This window comes from Trachurus japonicus, chromosome 16 (assembly GCF_045865225.1).
Source record: "Trachurus japonicus isolate A0001 chromosome 16, Traja_1.0".
Taxonomy (NCBI): Eukaryota; Metazoa; Chordata; class Actinopteri; order Carangiformes; family Carangidae; genus Trachurus; species Trachurus japonicus.
In genome coordinates this window covers 31,132,197-31,154,957 of record NC_140922.1, presented here as the reverse complement: position 1 = coordinate 31,154,957, position 22,761 = coordinate 31,132,197, and the positions used below count along the sequence as shown (strand labels likewise).

Sequence of the window (22,761 nt, the reverse complement as noted above, 5' to 3'; positions counted from 1 at the left end):
TGAATTTAAAGAGTTGTATTGTTTTTTCCAAGTAGAAATTAATGAAATGAAACAATCTAAGTGAGTTTATGTCAAAATAGCTTCAGAAACTGTGCTGCAGTTTTCTCACGTGTTCATGTAACAGTTTGTAGTGGGTGTCATTTCTATTCTTCTTCTTCCTCTTCTTCTTTTCATTGTCCATGAGCTAATCTGCAGCTATTATTATTTACAGAAATGCATTTGCAGAAAAGCATTTCTCCCAAAGCTTAGCATCGACCAAAATTGCCATAAATAATTGTATAATTTGTCACTTTGAAATCATGTTAAAACATGATCAGAGCTACAGAGAGGAGGAAAGATGAGATGCAGTAACCTGAAACTGTTCCAGGTTCAGCTGCATGCACTCATGTCAGAGCTGGTTTTCACTGCTGCTGTTTTAGGAGCTGACTTATAACATTAAAATAAAATGGTAGACTAAACTAAACTGATGCAGTGACTGAGATCTCTCTGAATGGGAACGGAAATATTTTATAATTATAAACAATGTGTGCTAAGGGAAAGTACGTGAAAGAGCTGATAAGTGTTATCCTCCAACTGTCGGCTGGGACAATCAAATGAGCCTGTAGGGGAAACCATGGTAACACATGATGGGCTGTATCATCAGGTGTGTGTGACTCTGAAGTGAATATAAGGAGAGGTTCTCCTCTGATCCACCAGGCTTCACTCTTCTCTCTGCAGAAGGTAAGACCTCCACCTCCACCTGTCTGACCACTCTTTACTGTAGAGCTGTGGTACAGGTGAACCAGGCTTTTACTTTATCATCTAGTGTTTTACTTTATATGCTGAAGATGAAATAAATTAGATTAAAGTTAAAGCCAGAGAATGTCTTGAGACATGTTACAGTAAGACAAGCGGAGCACCTTGCACTGCAGAGCGTCTTGATTCTCCTTTCTGTCCTTCCTCTGTCAGACTCAGATTCAAAGAGTGCATTGATGATTAACATTATTTTATTTGTTTGTCATGTTCTCCTCTGTCAGCTCTCCACGTTACCACCATGAGGAACCTGATCCTGGTTGCATTGATCCTTCAGCTCGTATTCATACTCACAGAGGTTAATGGGAATGTAAGTTCCTTTTTATATATTCACTGTTTGTTTTACAACTCCTACAATCTCTGTTAAAACCATGGATTTTTAAAAACCCAGTTATTAGTTATCTTATTGTGATTAAATAATCATTTGAATTCTAAGTTTCTTTATCCGTCCATCACTGGATAGTTGTTTTGTAATTAATGTTTAGTTGGTAAAATTTATCTCTGATTTTTCCACAGCCCAAGATTGGAGATCTTATTTCATACATTAGGAAATGTCCATGCTTACCGTTCATCACCTACAAGCACTGGGCTGTTTATGTGGATGATTTGAAGTTACCCGGCAAACAGCCTGGACAGGACATTTTTCAGCGCATAGGTAGGCTAGTACATGTATGATAACATATTTGCTGACATCATTGCTGATGATCATTGATTAACCTGCTCCTGATCTTCTGTAATCTGTTGATGATAATGTTGTTGTAGTTTTTGCTTCTGACTTAGGAAATTTCTAATTAGACCCTTCTAAAATGATTAATTCCTTGTGGCAGCTTTCTCACTGAGTTAATCTGACCATTTATTACCATTTATCATTCATCATGGTAGGTCCACAGAAGACCATTGGAGACTGTGGGTTTGGTGTTATGGAAAAGGAGAGAGGTGAAAGAGCCATAGAAAATTACTTGGATAAATATTTCCAAAAAGAAATATTTGGTACACCTAAACATGAAGCTGAGATAGAAGAACGCATCAAATCTTGGCAGAAAAACGGTGGAAGGTATAATCTCTTCACAAATAACTGTGAACACCTTGCTACCGACGTGCGCTATGGATATGAAGTTTTCCAGCAGGTATGTGACTCATTCAACACTTTCCCATCACTCATCACTCACATCAAAAATGAAAAACAGATGTCTAGTAAACATTTCATTCATGTTTATGCAAGTACATAATGAAAAAAAAAAGATTGAAGTGATTTTTATATATTTCTGCAAATTGGAGCTAAAAGTTGCCAAGTTCATTCAGTTGTTTGTCTTTAACTGCATCTAATTTGCTTTGTTCTCAGAAAGGAACAGGTGCTGAACGTTTTTGCAGTATTTTGACAAAACATATAGACTGCAGTGAATACGACAAGCTGGTGAAGGAATGGGAAGAGAATGAGAAACGTAGAGAAGAGTGCAACAAGTGTAAAACCTCTGATCCAAAGAAAGATTAAGGAGTTCCAGCTTCACCTGTTATTGCTCTCTTGTTCTCTGCTTTGTTCAAGTCACAGTCTTTAAATAAAATACTGAGCAAGAACTGCTCATCTGTTGTCTCTGGTGGTTTTGTTATAAATGCACATGCAGTACACTCACTCTACTCTATAAGTTATTAGTTATTCATAAAACCTACTGTCCCATCAGCCAATTACATGGCAAGAATGTACTGAATTCTCTGTGGCTTCAAACAGCTTGTCCAAGCTGTTATACAAAACAGTCAGACTCAGACACACAATGAAATGATGCATCAATTAAGCAAAAACATTTATTTATGACACAATACATTTACAATTCAGAATAATGAAGCTGTTTTTTAAAGGCTTCAGTGAAGCATCCTTCTTCCCATGACAATCTCTGTCCCCTCTGATCCCTGGTTGGTTCATAAGGAGGATACAGAGATACTCAAACTTAAAAACAAAAAAACATTTATGTGTCTTTTTTTTTGTAAACATACTTTATGTTACAGAGACAATGGAGAATTAAAGCCATTATCTGTTGAACAGTCAGTGAAAGATACTGAACTACATCCTCCCTTTATTCTGACAGTTTTACAGTTTTGGATCTAATTGTATAAAAGTTTCTACAGTATTGGGGCGACATTTTGGTGAAGGTTGCAAAACTAGCATGTATGGCTGATTTGTTAGGAATGTTCAAAGTCTTTAAATTTAGACGTATATCGTCCTTATTGTGCTGGGAGTTGGGCATGGGACTGGAGCTTTGTGCAAAGTTTGGAGAAGAAGAAGGTATACCTACTGGTAAAAACAAACAAACAAACAAACAAAAATATTAGACTGTGTGGTTAACAATCATTGTTAAAACTTGATCAATCCATTCAGAGATAAAATAAATCCAGAACATACCAAGGATTTAAAATAAGAACACAGAAACTGAGGTCCAAACCCAGTCGACATGAAGGAGATGGTGCATGATTATGATACGTTGTCCAGAATGAAACTTACTCAGAATCAATCATAAAAAAAGAAAACTCCAAACAAAGGCGAAACTCTATACAACAGACGCTGCACCGTCCCAGAGGAGACAATAGATGAGGTGATGGAGACACACACAGATGAAGATGCAACAGGTCGTCTCCTCTCTTTTCTTCCTTCTCTGTCTGGCCACTAGATGGCAGCACAAGGTCCTGTACTGATGTTCAGCAGGAGGACGGAGGTTCAACAGAGAGAGGAGGCAGCCTAAAGACAATTTAGTGTCCAGCTGAAAACATCTGTCTGTAACTGCAACAGACACTAGATCACAGACAAGAAGAAGTGAGTTCATTGTCAGACCTCTTCCCCTCCCTGACCTTGCATGTTAATTTGCATGTCTGTGTGAAGAAGTGTGTAGGCATCGTAACCAGAAAACTTTTTTTTCCTCCTAGATTTTTAGTCTATATTTGAATGATATAACTTGTACAAGATTGAAGAGCAGGTTCTTATTGGTAAAATGTTTGTCATTTCATCCATGTTCATTTCAAACACCTTTTACCTTTGTTGTTTCATTAAGTGTCACCATCTTTCCTGGAGTTTGACATGGACTATGAGCTGCTGCTTCTGACCTCCTGCTGAAGGTTTACATTCATACACATGTTCACTATTATTCCTCAGTATTATCAGAACATGCTGCTAATGTTAGGATCCAATGTGTATATGTGTTGAATAGCTACTAACTTTACAAATTTTCACAATGCACAGTGTGTGTGACAGGTTCAACACCCTCTTGTGGAGGCTAAAAAAGTGCAAAGATGTGACAGTTTATTCTTCCTTTCTCCTATATTTTCTTTCTTTGTAGACTGATGGGAAAGTGGATGTAAGTGTTTTGTTTGTTTGTTCGTTTTTTGTTTTTTTTCGCTTTAGACTGAACTGCAGCTTAAAGCAGAAGTAAGTGGTCCGGTCGTTTTCGCTAATGCTGCGTTCCAGGCAGGCTTTTGAAATCGTAAATTACAGCTTCAAGTCACAACTTACGACTTTGTAGCGTTCCAGGCAACCCACTCGTGTTTTTCCGACCTGTTTTACAGGTGAAAGTCACTATAACGGCCACTCGTAACTTCCGACCGGTGAACTCGTACCAGATCGAACTGGTACCACTTCACGGTCGGAAAAATACGAGTTTCCTTGAACGCACCATAACAGTCCTCGTCCCTACGTCACCACATTCACGGCGTCCCTTGGCTGCACACACAGCCCTGCATGCCGTTCTCTCTCCTCATTGGATAAAAACTGTAGGATACGATAAATGTTTTCTCTTCGGCTCAGAGCAGAGCAGAGGGACTGACAGACCCGTGTTTCAGTCCAAACACTCTATGTAATTGATTGCTGTCGGAAGATATAACTATTTAAGACTTATATTAACACAAATATATCACTTACTTCTGCTTTAAGCTGAAAACTATTGATTGATGAACAACCAGCAGAAAACATGTTGTGTTACAATCATCATGGTACCATAAAGCTGATGAACTGAGAAAGGCTGGGATCAAAATGTATGTAGGCTACAGTATGTAATGTTTGTACTCTTTAAATTGATCACATTTAATTTCTTGTAATTTTATTTATTGTTACGTTTCCAGCAGTACATCTGTTGTTTAGCACTTATGTGATACCAAATCTATTTTTATCTTTTTGATGTATTTCTGCTGTATTTCTGGAGCAACAATACTGTATTCACCAGAATCCACAATCAGTCTAATGTTTTAAAAAAAAAATGCATCTCATTTGTAGTTCAAGAAGCCGATAGCAGCAATTGTCTGCAAAATAACGGGTAAATGTCCTAAAGAAACCAAGAATGTGGAGGTAGAACAGAGGAGCGCAGGGACGAGTGACGACTGCACATCATCCTCCGAGCCCCGCTGTACTACTGGTACTACTGGTACTACTGGTACTACTGGTTAAAGAGTTCCATCTTCACCTGTTGCTGCTCGCTTCTTCTGTGCTTCGTTCAAGTCACAGCCTTTTAAATAAATAAAATACAGACCAAGAACTGTTCATCTGTTGTTTCTGGTGGTTTTTATATTATAAATGTACAGTACACTCACTGAACACTGACACATGTAGCAACAATGCACACTGAACTACCTGTGGCTTCAAACAGCTTATAGATACTGAACAGTCAGACGGTACACAATGAAATAGTCAATGAATTTAACAGTTGAATATGTATTATATGAACTGTGGCCATTGGATATGACACAATACAGTTATAATAAGTTATAATAAAGTCGTTAGGCCAAGAGGGGAAAAACTAAAAAAAGAGGACGTGTGAACGAGTGAAGCTTGTGGAGCTGGAATATGTTTTAATGTAACATATCAATATACAAGTGTATATTAAAATAAAAACTATACAATATTAAAGCAGATATCAGTGGCACGGCCGTTTCGGCTAATGCTGTGTTCAAGGCAGGCTTTTGAAACCGTAAGTTACAGCTTCAAGTCACAACTACGACTTGGTAGCGTTCCAGGTAACCCGTAGCTCGTGTTTTTACCGTCCTGTTGTCTGTGAAAGTTCCCTATAACGGCCACTCGTAACTTCCGACCCGTGAACTCGTACCAGATCGAACTGGTATGACTTCACAGGAAGGAAAAACACAAAGTACGAGTTTCCTTGAACGCACCATGAGTTAGCAGCCCCCGCCCTTGTCAGGCATCAATTGGTCCTCGTGCTACGTCACCACATTCACGCGCATCCCTTGGCTGCACACACAGCCCTTCATGCCGTTCTCTCCCCTCATTGGATAACACTTGTATCCCACAAGGAAAATTTTCTCCTCGGGTTACAGCAGAGCAGAGTGACGGAGAGACTCGTGTTTAGGCTGAAATACTTCATGTAAGTGATTGCTGACGGAAAATAGGACTATTTAGGACTTATATTAACAAAAACATTCCACTGATATCTGCTTTAAGTGTAAAATAATGATGAAAATGGTTAGGGTTAGGGTTAGGGTAGCCACACATGTGATGGGAGCGTGTGTGTGTGTGTGTGTGTGTGTGTGTGTGTGTGTGTGTGTGTGTGGCAGCTTCAACACCCTCTTGTGGAGACTGAAAAAACTGTGGCAGTTCCATCACACCGAGTGAAGAAGCATCGTTCTTCCATAGACAATCTCTGTCCACCTTATCCCTGGTTGGTTCAAAGGGAGGACTCAAAGATACTCACACATAAACACATTTATGCCTTTTTTTTTTTTTTAAATACACACATCCTGTGTACAATAGATAATTAAAGCCATTATCTTGGCTGTTGATACTTTTGCATGTTTAACAGTCACTGAAAGATACTGAACCTCCTCCCTTTATTCCGACATTTTGCCTCTTCACATCGATAGAGATGCAAAAACACGAAGACAGTAGCTACATCTGGCAACTGCTGTCACTCACTTCCCCTTGAAGGCTGAATCCCTCTTTGATTGACAGCGATTTTAAAACATTACCCCGGTGGTGGCACTGGGGGATTGGAAAAAAGTGGTTCAATTTCTCCAAAAATGTTTAAACATTAAAAAAAAGTGGTAAAAATTTTCCCCAAAAAAGTAAAAAAAAAAAAAAGGATATAGAAAAAAAGTAAGTTTTCTAAAAAAAACAAAAAACAGTAGCAGTGTGTGGGGACTGCTGGGCTTACCTGCCTCCCAACTTGGCTTTTGTTTGTTCTATTTTGTTTGTGTCATCCTTATGTTTTGTATTAAATATCGTTCTAGTTAATTTAGTGTCTTTGTGTCAGTGTTTGGGTGGGTCCACTGTTTTGCATCTCTGGGCCAACAAAGTCTGGGGCGTAACAATATCTAAAACCACAGTGAGACGGAACAAGATGTCAACACGCTGAGGTGTTAAAAAACCACATCTTCAGTTACATGCAACTGCTCTCTTCCTGTTTTCACATGAGTTTATCTTATACCAGCCCAATGACCTGCCATAAGCGCCAAGTGCAGACTTGTACTATGATTGGTCTGTTGCAAACTTATTCTGCAAAAATGCAATAATGCTATTGGAAAATGTTCGCCGCCGCCTCCAAGGAGGAGCACATGGCTCCTTCTCGCTCCTGAGCCTAACCTGATGTCATCAAATCTCGGTGTGCACTCTCATACAGACTTTTGTGTGAGTGTGACAGTCCACCTCTTGCAAATAAAATAAAATAAAATACTTAAAGTGAAACCTCTTTTTGCTGGACTTAAGATTTTCTCTCTCACGAATTAAAGGAAATTTCCACAACAGCACCATGAGGAACCTGGTCTTGGTTGCACTGGTCATTCAGCTTCTGCTCATACTCACAGAAGCTAATGAGAGAGTACGTTCCTTTTATATATTAACTGTTTATTTTACAACAATGCTCAGTTTCTTTCAATCCTTCCATCACTGGATAGTTGTGCTTTTCTGTAATTATTGTGTAGTTGATCCCTGATTTTTCCACAGTACGAGTTTGGAGATCTGATTTCGTTTAAAAGGAAAGGCTTATTATACAAGCACTTTGCTGTTTATGTGGGCAATATGAGCTTACCTGGCAAACAGGATGGACAGAACATTTTTCACCGCACAAGTAGGCTACATCTAAATTTATATTATTTAGATAACATTCCTTCCTGTGGCAGGTTTCTCACAAAGTTTACATTCCATCATGATAGGTACACCACAGCCCGAAGGAGCCTGTGCGTTTGGTGTACTTGAAGAGGAAAAGGGCAAAAGAGCCAAAGACAACTACCTGGATAAATGTTTCAAAGGAGAAACGTTCACACCAAATCGCACTCAGATGATAGAACGCATCAAATATTGGAACGACCCAGAAAAGTGTGGAAAGTATGATGTCTGCCAAAATAACTGTGAACACCTCGCAACTCATGTGCGCTACAACATAACAAATTTGCGGCAGGTATGTGACACATTGCTCAGTTTCCTATCACTACATCTTCGACCGCTTGGTCCATGTCAGAAATGAAACACTGATGTCTTCAAAGTAAACATTTCATTCATGTCAATACAAAGGAATAATACAATTAAAATGGAGCTAAAAGTTACTGAGTTCACTCAGTTGTTTCTAACTGCATCTAATTTGCTTTGTTCTCAGCCAGGAACATTCGTTGGTTGGGTTTTCAAGAAGACAGATGAATGCCAGAAGCTGCTGAAGGCCATGGAAGAGAATCAGGAACATAGAGATGAGTGCAATTGTCCATCCCCGCCTCACCTGACGACCATCGTTGTTCCGATCGTTGTTGTTGTCTTGCTCTTGATTCTCTTGTTCGTGGTGGTTTGTGTACTCCGCAGGAGGAGGGTGATATGTGCTGTATAGAACCTAAGAAGAAGAACCTGTATAGACCTATAGGTTTTAATACAGGGCCAAATGCGACGTACATCAAATTGGCTGTTTTCATATATTGTAGGTACATGTTCACCTATATATATACAGTACATGTGCCTATGTTCACTTATTATGTATCCATATATGTAGGCCTACCTATGTTCACTTATACAGTAGCCTACTGTGCAAAAGTTTTAGGCAGGTGTGGACAAAAAGCTGAATGCTTTAAAAGATGGAAGTGTTAATTTTTTTCTTCAGCCATTCACAAAATGCAGTGACTAAAGACACGAGAATCCTAAATCAAATCAATATTTGGTGTGACGACCCTTTGCCTTCAAAACAACATCAATTCTTCTAGGTCGACAGAGGGATTTAATTATGTTGAAAATGTCAGTATATGTTAGTAACAAAATGAATGCATTTTGGGGAGATTTTGGTAGAAAATAATACTTTGTGCTACATTTTTTATGTATGAAAAATGCTCAATAAATAAAGTTTATTATTATTATTCTTATCATTATTATAATTATTATGGGTTTTTCCTCATAATTTTATTTCTGGAGTGTATTTCTCTAGCAAGAGAAAAGTGGATATTGGGGACAATTGTTGTAGACAATTTAGAGGTGGAAGTTTTGTTTGGCATTGATTATCCTGTGGGGGATGCTAATTATCACCATTATCACATTTTATATTTTGACATGGACGAGGGAAACAGCGACGCCAGACGGCCAAACATTTTACAGGAGGAAACTGATGTTTTGTTCCGGGAGGTCCAAGCTCACAGTGGCCAAATGCAGTCTGCCAGGAGGTTGTTGTTAATCATTTGCCCTGTGTTGCCCATGTGTGAAAAAACAAACCAACAATAAAAGCACACGTTTAGTAACCCATATTTAAACCCCTGTAACAAAGCTGAGTAGTGTCCACAGATCACAACATAAACAAATAGTGACGGGGATAAAGCAGCTGTGTGTAAAGGGCGCGTTGCAGAGCGTCTCTCTCTCTCACTCTCTGTCTTCTGCATAGCTGCAACTAAAACAAATTTTGAATGACTTACATTTCGTATGAAATCGAAGAGATATCTGGTAACATCTGCAGACTGTTGCATTTAAGTAGAACGGCTGTGTCGGGGTTGGTGGTTGGCTTCGTGTCATTGTTCATGTAGCCTGGACTGTAAGTCACGTAGGCTACCATCTTGATTCTACATACTTAAAGAGGATGTGGTTTAGCTGCCTGAAAAGCTGTGAAAACCACAAATGAAAGAAAGAAAAGACTTATCATGTCTGTGTTGATAGTTGTAAGGCAGAAAATAAACTATTGCACGGAGTGTGTATGGGAGAGTACAGGAGAAAGGTGTGCAGTTTGTACACAAAAATGGTGGTGCTGGACATGAATAAATAAATAAATAAATAAATAAATAAAACTGTACATTGTATAGATACAGCCTAAGTAGTGGAGTGAAATCCTGGAGATGTGTGGCAAGTGCAACAACACACTGCTGTGCCAAAACCAAGTCACATTATGGAGGATGTGACTTTTTTCTTCTTTTTTTGTTGTTGTATACACACACTTTGTGTTGACAGAGACAGTGGAGAATTAAAGCCATCATCTTGGCTGTTGATACTTTTGCATGTTTAACAGTCAGTGAAGATACTGACCTACCTCCTCCCTTTATTCTGGCATTCTGCCTCTTCTCCTTGATAGAGAGGTAAAACAGATGGTAGCTACATCTCAGTGGCGGCTGCTGTCCTCCGTCTTCCTATGAATAAGAACATGGAAATGTGAGGGAACTAAAACCACAACAAGGAAACAATATCGGGGGGAGACCGGAGATGGTTGTATAACTTCCAGTTTCTCCAATCAGCAACAAGTTATGAATCATCTGATTCTCTCTGTATCTGCTCAGTTTTGTCTTCCATATGTGAGGATGTATCAACCTGTGGCAGACACAGACAGTTTTAGAAGGAAAAAACTAATTTTGATGTAAGAGTTTTTTTTCTTGATCGTTCATTTTTGTGACAGCTTTGTAGTTAAACTCATCAAACAAAAATCTCGTTTATTGTGTGTCTATGTAGACATCTTTCATGTAAGTTGTTTGTGCTAATGTTTTGTGTGTAAGGTCACTAAGGTGAGTTCATGGCTACACGGGTCTGGGTTAATTATAACAACAATGAAGAATATTAACCCACTCCGACCAAAAAGGTAATTGCTTTTGCACTCATATGTTTTCTTTCAATTTCAGTGGCCTATTGAAAGAGAATGATAATGAGTGAAATTTCAATTTTGGGTGAACTATCCCTTTAAGATGTGAGACATGGTTTCAGCAATTTGTTCACTGCCATGGTGTAAACAGTGGGGAGCAATGACGTCTCGCTTTTATAGCAAATGTGACAATGTTCTCATCCAGGGCAGCATAATAATAATATTATAATAATAATAAACTTTTTTGATGGAACACTTTTCATACATAAAAAAATGATACAGACATGAGTGTGATAAATGTTACAACCAGCTCCACTAACAGTGTTTTATTTACAGTGTGTGATGTGTGCAATAGAGATGAGCTGTAGTTTGTCTCTCCACTCATGGTGTAGTAACGTTTCAAAATCCTCCATCCATCTTTTGAGCTTCAACAGGTTTAATGCTCTAACACCGGAGAAGAGGATCACCTCAGTCTGTTGGACTAATGTCAAATATCAAGAATAAACACAGTTCTGATGGGACTGGACTTCAGCAGTGGGCAGAGTGTGATTCATTACCTAACATGACTAAAACACCTGCAGGCTCTGTCCCCATTTGAATCATTATGTTTTATTCAAAAAGCACCAATTACGTAAAAACATGTATTGGTATTATTCTGACCCCTTAAAACCAGGTCTTGTTTCCCATCAACCACTCCGCACAACCTGCACACATCATTGTTTATTTTAAGAGTTGTTGGATTTGTGTGTAGGGGAGAGCGTTGATGGTTGTAAGTTACTTTTTTGTCTCAGCTCCCATAACTTGCAGAGTGTTTATGGTAGGGCTCCCACATTTTGACACAGAGTCCCCTCACCTGTCCACTACAAATAGCAATGCCTAAATAAGGAAACACTTTATTTTTATAACAGAGTTACGTAATTGTTGACCCAAAAAAAATGGAGGGGGGCATGAAGGGGATGGTACATGATGATTATGATAGATAGATAGATAGATAGATAGATAGATAGATAGATAGATAGATAGATAGATAGATAGATAGATAGATAGATAGATAGATAGATAGATAGATAGATAGATACTTCATTAATCCCGAAGGAAATTCATCTGTCAGCTGCTCCAAACATTCGGAAAGAAAGTACTTAGCTAATGCAGACAGATGTAGCAATGATATAAAAGAGAAAATAAAGAGTAAAATAAAGTATAAAATATAAAATATACCTATATACATACATACATAATCTATCACCTATATGTATATATGCACACACATATATATACACACACACTCGCATATAAAAGAGATACAAATCATAAAAGCAGCACAGACACCGAGGAGACAATAGAGACAATAGATGAGGTGATGGAGATGCAACAGGTGAAGCTTACAGAGCTCGATAGTCTCCTCCTTTTTCTACTTTCACTGCCTGGCCACTAGATGGCAGCACAAGGTCCTGTACTGACCATAGTTCAGCAGGAGGAGGGAGGTTCAACAGACAGAGAGGAGACACAGGAGGCAGCCTAAAGACAATTTAGTGTCCAGCTGAAAACATCTGTCTGTAGCTGCAACAGACACTGGATCACAGACAAGAAGAAAAACTGAGTTATTTCATTGTCAAACGTCTCTCAAACCTGTGCAGGATTTTGCAGGTGCAGGTTTTTTACAGGGAGAGCAGCAGTGGTTGTAACAGCATCATTTTCATTAAGGGATAACAAAACCCATGTGAGTTTGCATGGCCGTATGGAGAAGTGTGTATATAGACACTGCTGCCAAAAAACACTTATTAGTTTCTTTGATAAGAAATAATCTTTCGGACGAAGTCTAATATTTTGATTAATACTGATACTGTTTGAAGTTTGAGCTATGTAACTTGTACAAGACTGAAGAGCAGGTTCTTAGGTAAAATGTCATTTCATCCATGTTCATGTCAAACACCTTTTACCTTTGTTGCTTTATGAAGTGTCAAGCATCTTTCCTGGAGTTTTACATGAACTTTCTGACCTCCTGCTGAAGGTTTCCATTCACAAATTAGGGTTGGCAAGATGAGCAATTCAGAAATGTCTTTTAAAATGTTTCAAAAGCCTGCATCAGATTTGTTAAAATGTACATTTTGTATTTGTGTTGTTTTCATGTCATTTTAACAAAAGTACGACTGAATGTCCTGAAAATGTCAAATTGTGTAACCATAAAAAGAACGATAAATATTAAATATGTGATCCACCTACAGTGGATTTAAGTGTGCCTATAAAAATATACTTTCTTCTGAAAACATTAAATTGAAAAAGATTTTTCGGTGTATTTTTTGTTTTACATTTAATGCATTTTGGTAATAGTGATCACAAGACATATTCTGAATACACCATTCATCATTTCTAAATAATGTGTGACAAATTATGTCAAATTTGTCAAGAAACATAAGTGTTGCATTGCAAAAGTGAATTACATTTATTCTGCATTTGAGTTCAGATTAATTTTCCTGAATAGTCTGATTTTTGTGGAAAAACACCACATGACATTGGGTTGCATCATGTCATTGACCTTCAAACGTGTACAACATTCATCATCAGTATTATCAGAACACGTTTTTTAAGGAAGCTCTTCTAATGTTAGGATTCAATATGTGTGTATGTGTGCAGTGCACCCTCTTGTGGAGACTGAAAATGTTGAAAACAATGAAGACGTTTTGCATGTTTAACAGTCCCTGAGGCCTTTATAAAGCAGCTTCATTATTCTGAATTCTAAATGTATGACTACAGTTAATATAATAATAAATATTATGTTACTTAATGCACGCACTCATTTCATTGTGTGGTGTCTGACTGTTAAGTATCTACAACCTGCTTGAAGCCACAGAGAATTCACTGTGTATTGTTTCCACAGTAATTGGCTGATGGGACAGTCAGTTCTATGAATAACTTATAACTAGTACAGTACGGTGAGTGTGCTGTGCATTTATAACAAAACCACCAGGGACAACAGATGAACAGTTGTTGCTCAGTATTTTATTTTTTAAGAAGACTTTGAGAAAGAAGAAGAGAGCAGGTCGGTCTTCTCAGCAGGACGGTTGGACGAGGACTTACAGTTCAGTCGTCGTCAGTCCGTCTCTGCTCCGCTCCTCTGGTTTGACTCCTCCCTCTTCAAGTATCGATAACATTCAGGCGCTAGCCTTCCTTTTTTCATCTTGTCAGTTAGGCACTTCCGAGGCATCGTCTTGAGGTACAAATGAGATGCATTTAAAGAAAACATTAGACCGATTATGAGTTCAGAGGATATTACAAAATCAATATCATTATTCCATCATCTTTATGGTGCCATGATGATGACGTGACTTTAGTTGACAACATGTTTTCTGTTTGTTGTTCATCAATCAACAGTTTTCAGCTAAAGTTGTAATTCAAACAAAAGCAACAACAACAAAAAAACTTACCCCATGAACGTCTGGCAGCGTGAGCACCAGGTTAAGGAGCAGTACAACCAGGATGAGGTTCCTCATGGTGCAACAGTGGAGAACTGACCGAGGAGAACACAACAACCTTGATATTTACATTATTCCTCAGCTAAAAGCAAAAGATCATTTTATATAAAATCTATAGGCCTATACGTACGGTGGCCTGGAGGTGCAAAACAACATTACAAATTCCGAAACAGCTTGAGACAAATTTACATTTTAGAAAACATTTTTACATATCATAAAACAAAAACATTAGGCTACCATAACACATTTACAAGTCCCGAAACAAATTTACGTTTCAGAAAACAAATTAACAAGAAACGAAACACTTTTACAAACACGGCGACACATTTTCAAGTGTTGAAACCCTTTTACAAGTCCCAAAACAAATTTACAAGTAACATATCAATACAGCGGGCAGCAATGAAGCCGGCAGTAGCATGTGAATTCACCACGGTGGCAAATTCACTTGGCACCGATCGCTGTCCATCTTGGGTCACCATGAACAGTAACAACTCGACTCGACTTCCGGTAGTTGGTACATTCCCTTTCCGGTTGATATGTTACTTGTAAATTTCTTTTGGGACTTGTACTGTAAAAGTGTTTCAACACTTGTAAATGTGTCGCGGTGTTTGTAAAAGTGTTTCGTTTCTTGTTAATTTGTTTTCTGAAATGTAAATTTGTTTCAGGACTTGTAAATGTGTTATGTTAATGTAATTTTGTTTTATGATATGTAAAAATGTTTTCTAAAATGTAAATTTGTCTCAAGCTTTGTAAGAATTTGATAATAGTTTTGTGTTTCAGAATTTGTAGTTTTCTAAAATGTAAATTGGTCTCAAGCTTTGTAAAAGTGTTTTACATGTTGCAACACAACACAACACAACACAACACAACACAACACAACACAGCACAGGTAGAGGTGGAGGTCTTACCTTCTGCAGAGAGAAGAGTGAAGCCTGGTGGATCAGAGGAGAACCTCTCCTTATATTCACTTCAGAGTCACACACACCTGATGATACAGCCCATCATGTGTTACCATGGTTTCCTCTACAGGCTCATTTGATTGTCCTATAGTCGACGGTTGGAGGAGTTAATGTTTGACAGAAAAAGACACAGACATTTAACTTTTAAAGGTCCGTTATGATTGATAAAGACATTTGAATATTCTCCCTCTGAACTATCAATGAGTCGGCCATTGTGTTGAAAATTGAACGTGACTCTCAGCAAAGTGTCGTTAGAAGATAAAGACACTTACGTTTCTCTACCTGAGCAGAAGATACAGAGGTGGGGACTCATATTTAATGAGGAAGAAAGATTATAAATAAATAAATAAATAAATAAATAAAACACGGCTGTGATTAAAAATCTGGATTATTCCACCAATGTTGATTTCTAAACTCTTCCTAAGTTTAAAAAATAGTGTTGTGTTGTTTTAAAATGAATATGAACTTGTTTTCTTTGCATTATACAAGGTCTGAAAACACATTAACCTTTTGTTATTTTGACCTGTTTGACCATTTTCTGCAAATAAACTTTAAATGACAATATTTTTATTTCCAATTTGGGAGAAATTTTGTCAGTAGGTTATAGAATGAAACGTAAGTGTTCATTTTACTCAAACACATAGCTATGAATAGTAAAACCAGAGGAACTGATCATTTTGAAGTGGTCTCTTAATTTTTTCCAGAGCTGTATATACTGTATGGAAATGAAAACACCAAGCAGCAAATTCCCAAATAACGTGAATGCAAGTAAGATCACTGAAGCAGTGTTTATACAAACAGCAGCAACTGTAGATTTTCTTTTTTTTATTCAAGAAGTGTAAAAGCAGACGACAACAGAACGAGCTGCGATGTAAATGAGCTTGTTCTGACTTGTAGAATGAGTTTTAAATATATTATCTACTGTGATTTTATTGACACATCTGCACATACGCTCTCTCCCTTCATATCACTTAAAACAAATAAGAAAGGACATACAACGTAAAACAAGTGCAAACATAGATATTGTTCTATTTGGATACTAAAATAAGTGTGAGCCCTGTGTAAATACAATAATCCGAGTGAGTGATTTCACAGCTGCACCAGGTCTTGTATATTTCTGTTATAGGGGCTCTAACGTGTCTTTACATTGTATAACTGGTCTCTGCAGAAGCTGCTTTTGTCAGTTGTAAATTTGACTATCGTCTTTCATAGCAAACTTTTAAACGTGTCATTTATCTGTACTGGACTGAGCCATAAAATAGGTATAGTGTGCGTGCACCATAAACTTGTGAGCAGTGAGTTTCCTGCTTCATGTGTGATGTCAGCAGCCTCAAAAAGGACCAGAGCTTTTCCCATTTACACGTAGTAGAAGGATATTGTATCTACTGTTCATCTCAGTTTTACTCGCAGCTTCTTCTGTTGTCGTCTCCTTTTACACTTACAGTAATGAGTTGTCACAACCTTGGCGTGGTTTATGTAATATAATTCAATAACTTTTAATGTATTTCAAAAACTGTGAGACTAAAGCAGGTTCTGTGCTGTGTTTTTTCTATTTGATCCAAACTTTGTTTCAATTAAATATAGGTTTAGATTTTATATGAAATTATCTTTTTAATTCTAATTCTCCTTTCTGTCCTTCCTCTGTCAGATTCAAAGAGTGCATTGATCCTGGTTGCGTTGGTCCTTCAGCTCGTACTCATACTCACAGAAGTGAATGGGGTCAGTAAGCAACTTTTTTTTTTTACTGTTTATATTACAACTCCTCAGTTTCTTCAAATCCGTCCATCACTGGATAGCTGTGCTCTTCTCTTCTGTGATAAATGTGTAGTTGGTAAAAGTGTGTCTGCTGTTTTTTTTCCACAGTGCAACTTTGGAGATATTATTTCACTTAAAAGGAAATGTGACAAATGCCCAAGTGCCACTTACAAGCACTTCCTTCCTTCCTTCCTTCAAGTTTATTTTAAATTTACATGCAATGTTTTTTGTTCTTTGCTTTTTCAAATCAGTCTTTTTTGAAAAATAAAATACTGGGCAAGAACTGTTTATCTGTTGTCTCTGGTGGTTTTGTTATAAATGCACAGCACTGAACACTGACACTTAGAAACACACACACATACAGGTTATAAAACTGTCCCATTAGCCAATTATGGTATATTATATTAACTGCATCTTCAAATTATAGATACATAACAGACATCACACAATGAAATGGTCCATGAATAAAGCAGTAATATTTATTATATGAACTGTAGTCATTCTATATGAGTTACAATCAATCAATATAACCAAGGGAAAACTAAAGACTCCAAGAGGATGAGTGTGAACGAGTGAAGCTTGTGGAGCTGTGCATTATCCTACATTAAATTCTATATACAAGCATAAAATAAGAAAATGGGAGGGACTCAGGACTCACAAGAGACCGACTGACTTACTACAGTTTATATCTCCACCTCCACTGCTGCTCAAATACCAGGTTTAGTGTCTGACTGTGTTTGCATGTGTGGTTGAAGATCACTGATAACGTCTGTCTGTAACTGCACTGACGCCGGCGCAAATCACGCGAGATTTGGACGGACCAGGAAGAGGAGCTTCGAGAAGCTTCCGCTACAAACAAGCTTCAAATATAGACTTATTTAATTTTTTTCGGGACAATTACGCAATTTGGGGCTTCAGCACAAGACGGACATTACATACGAGCATCATGGAGGTATTTGGATGTTTTTTTGTGTGTGTTTTTTTACGAAGAGCTCTGGTGTCCCTTTGCAACCGTTATATGGACATGCACTGCTACGCCAAGACCCCCTGTAACTCAGAGAAGGGACGGTGGACTCTGAAACTTCTTCCAGCCCTTAGTCCACATGAGGGTGAGTAGATAATGAGCGAAATATCATTCTAGGGTGAACTATCCCTTTAACAATAATTTACTAGAGTTAAAAGGAGCACATATATCTCTTCACAACCTGAGTGTCAGTTATACAAAACAGGAACAGGACTAAAACTTAGTGCAACTCAAACCACAAAAAAAATACTACAAACCAAATCACCACGTGCCACAGCAAAAATGATTTTGTGTGTAATATTTTTGATTTGTGGTAACAGATGTGTACCATTTTGTTGTGTATTCCTCAAAAAGCTTCTTCACTTACTGTAAAGGGACTGAGTCTGGGTTTGGTTGGTTTCATATCACTGTTATGGACATTTTCTGGACTCACTTCACTTCCTTTTTCATTTTGTTCACCTTTTTTTCATGACCACTTCCTGACAAGTTTCCTGCCAGATTTTCAGCCACACCTGTTGCCAGATTGTCAAGGTTCCCTGGTTCCACGCCTGCTTTGTCCTGTTGATTACTGTTGCATGTGGTTTTGGATTGTTGTGGTCTTTGGTCTGATCTCTGCACTTGAGTCTCTTAGCCTGGTCGTTGCCTCGTGGGCAGAGCTAGACCTCATTGGGGAGAGTGGGGTAAAGTGAGACACTTTTTACATTTGCTCCCCTCTAAGCGAGCTAAAATGATTTATCAGTAAAATTTACACATTTCCCATTAATTCAGGATGTTTCCTAGCAATGGAAATTATCAGAATGTATTTAGAACGAAGGACAGTGAAAATATGATTGTTTTAAAAAAAAGTGGTCTTGTGTCTCACTTTACCCCAGCTCAGGGGTAAACTGAGACAAACTAGAAAAATCAATGGGGTAAACTGATCCACTTACTTTTTCCACTCTGAAACTACCATAACAACACATGTTGTAACAGTGACAGCTAGCTTGACAACCACACATCCCAAAACTAATGTCGGACTAGTAGCAGAATCACAGGGATTTGTCAATTAAGCACTTTTTTTCTAAACACAAAGTGACTCAAGAACAAAATCAAATACAACACAAAGTGTTTTAATTAACATTCAAATGACAGATAGAACCAGTTAGATAGTCTGGGGGTCAGATTGTAGGACCCGACAATTGTGACCATTTTGATCAAAAGTCCTCTTTTATGTGGGGGGAGTATCTTATGTATGAATGTGACTAAAATTGAATGTAACCAATATTAAGCGAGCTGATTGAAGAGCACATAGCATAACAAAGCAGTGTGGCTACAGATCATGTTTGATCACACGAGATTTCTGGCTTGGGGGACGAAATTCTAGTGTAAATCTTTGTGTGTGGTGTGCTCACAGTGTCTCACTCATGGATTTATTATAATACATCCATGGTCTCACTTTACCCCGCAGCATTTGTCTCACTTTACCCCAACACCCCCATTTTAGAAAAAACAACCTCTCTTAGAAATTCAGGCTAATTTTCAGCCAGCATCATCACATGGTTTTATGTGTTGGTAGTTCATCATCATGTATCATATACGTTTTTTTACGTGAATCAAATTGCTTTGGCACAACAGTTGAGTAAGTTGACAGCAAGAAAATTTACTTTTACATGCCAAAATCATATTTTTGTGAAAAAAAACATGCTTTCCACAGCATCATGAGGTCCTCTCCTTCATGGCCATGGGGAAATGGAAGGGGCTTGAAAACATAATGGTCACATGACCATTAATGTGTTTCGTTTTCTAGATACAAGGGGTGTCTCACATTACCCCACTCTCCCCTAGGGGCCAGGGATGGACCATCCAACTCTGCCTTCCTGTAAGCTGCCGTCATTAACCTCCTCCCACTTGGAACCAGCACCTGCCCTGCCCTAAATGTGTTGCACCTGTGTCTCATGATCCTCCCCTTGTCCTTGATCAGCTGTGAGTTTGTCTTCATCCTTCGTGTCAAGCGTTCCAGCCTTTTGTTTGTTTCGATCCTGCCTGATTACTCTTTTGCCCTGTCTGCCTTCTGCTTCTCGGACACCTTTGCCTGGATTTTGTGGACTCCTGGACTGTAATAAAGGTCCTTTTCTTACATCCTGCGTGAGTTGTGCTTTTGAGTCCTCTTTCTGTGAGCCTACTCTGATTATTTGACTGATTTTTATGTTCTCCTCTGTCAGTTCTCCACTGTTGCCACCATGAGGAACCTGGTCTTGTTTGCACTGGCCCTTCAGCTAGTGCTCACAGAGGTTAATGAGGAAGTAAGTTCCTTCCATATAGTTACTGTTTAAACAACTACAACAACCTGTTAACCATCAGTTTATAATAACCTAGTTATTAGTCAGCACATTGTGATTTAATAATCAATTAATTAAAATACTTTAATTGTGCTTTTCTGCAATTATTGTGTTTATTGTGTAGTTGTAGAATTTATCTCTGCTTTTTCCACAGTACAAGTTTGGAGATTTAATCTCGTTTAAAAGGAAGTATCGATACACAGTGTTCACCTTCAAGCACTATGCTATTTATGTGGGTGATGTGGAGTTTCCTGGCAAAGAGGAAGGACAGGATATTTTTCATCGCACAGGTACACGTATCACATACTTGCAGACGTCATTGTTAAATATTGTTGTATAATTAGTATGTATAATTTGTGTGTATAAGTAAATTATAAGTAAACGTAAATTAAATAAAAACGTAAAGTAAAAAAAATAAAAATGTAAAGTAAATTATAAATAAATTATATTCATGATTTCGTAACATAAGATATGTTTAGACAAGGATATTAGTTAGTCATATATAACGAGAGGGGGTGGGAGTTTATAAGTTTTACTTCTTCTCACTCCTTTTCGAATATGTATTCTATATTTCATGTTTAAATGTTTTGTCTTATTCTCTCTTTTTTTTCATATTCGAAATAAACCAATCAATCAATCAATCAATCAATCAATCAATCAATCAATCAATCAATCAATCAATCAATCAATCAATCAATCAATCAATCAATCAATCAATCAATCAATCAATCAATCAATCAATCAATCAAATAGATAGCTCAACATTTAGTCATATTCTCCATATAGTCATAGCAGTAGGTTTGTTACCTTTAATTATCGGTGAATGTTGTTTTGAGATCTGCGGGGCAGAGACGTGAGCTGCTCAGTGAACACAACGGTACAGGGGGACCTGTAGGCTACCGTTGTGTCCCTCATCAAACTCAAATACACAATCCAACAACTCCAAAACGCTGTGGTGGACAAGTTGTGACCTGCACATTCACCACGTTATGAGATAATCATGCATTAGAGACAGAGTTGTTTTAGTGGCTAACCACCGGTGAGTGCTTTAGGACGGGGGCGGGGGCCCGTTACTGAGAATGTGAAGTGGCGCGTTACTACAGTTTGGTTGAATGAAAAGTGTAGGAGCCATTCTGGGCTTTTATTTTGGTATGTATTTTTGTGTCTTATTTTGTAACTTCCGCTCACACAGGAAGTGAGGTGGGGCATATGTCACGGGGGGCTTATTTAAACCGAGCCAAGCGATCGGCAGGTGTTGCTGATTGGAAGCAAACAATTCTTTGACCGTGACATGCTGTGCTGTGACATGAAGACCTGTTCCACTGGTTTGTACGAATAAATCCCTTTTTTATGGTAAACTTCGTTGTGGCAATTGGTTTACTAGCACCATGCACGCGTCAACTATAAGCTACTACATCAGCAACAGTGAGTGACTCTCTTTTATGGTCCGAGGAAAAGAAGTCACTACAAAAAGCAAGATGTCAGATTTTGGCCACACATCATCTGCCTCAGGACAGGGCATGACGGCGAGCTAAGGTAACGTTAGCTAACGCAGCATTCGAAACCAAGAGGGTTTGGAAAGTCGCCAGATATAGCAAGAAAGTCGGCAACACTGCTCAGAGCTCTGGTACATCCACTCTCATTCTTCTTCTTCATCTCGGGGCTGGCGGTTGGCAACCAACTTGAAAGTGCCTTACCACCACCTGCTGGACTGGAGTGTGACAAAATGGGCCGCAATTAACAGCGATTCAAATAATTTAACGCGTTATTTTTTTAAAAAATTAATCTCATCTCGATTAATGCGTCAACTATGACAGCCCTAATAATTATACATGATTATCTCATAGCGTGGTGAATGTGCAGGTCCCAACTTGTCCACCAGAGCGTTTTGGAGTTGTTGGATTGTGTATTTGATGAGTTTGATTAGCGTCTCTGCCCCGCGGACCTCAAAACAACATGCACCGATAATTAAAGGTGATGAACCTACTGCTATGACTATAGGGATTATGGTGAGAGGAGGATCTGACTAAATGTTGAACTATCCCTTTAATAGTCATTGATTAACCTGCTCACAGTTGACTGATAATCTGAAGTCTGATGATGTTGATGTCTTTCATGAACATGTCATATTCCTGTTACTTTTTGCTTATTACTTTCTCACTTTTTGCTTATTACTTTCTCACTTTTTGCTTATTACTTTCTCACTGAGTTTATTTACCCTATTTCCATGATTAAGGTCCAAAAAATGCCACTGGAGACTGTGGGTTTGGTGTCCTTGCAAAGGAGAAAGGTGTAAGAAGCAAAGACAATTTCTTGGATCAATATTACAAAGGAAACTTGGGCACACCAGAACATCATGCTCAGATAAAAGAACGCATCTACTGTTGGAACTGTGGAATATATAAACTCATAACAGATAACTGCGAACACCTT

General features: G+C 38.2%; 1 protein-coding gene across 1 annotated transcript in view; it reads right to left on the bottom strand.

Moving 5' to 3' along the window:
• Positions 1–22,761, bottom strand: part of LOC146972645 (induced myeloid leukemia cell differentiation protein Mcl-1 homolog) — a 126,659-nt gene that overhangs the window by 23,792 nt on the left and 80,106 nt on the right. The window lies entirely within an intron of this gene.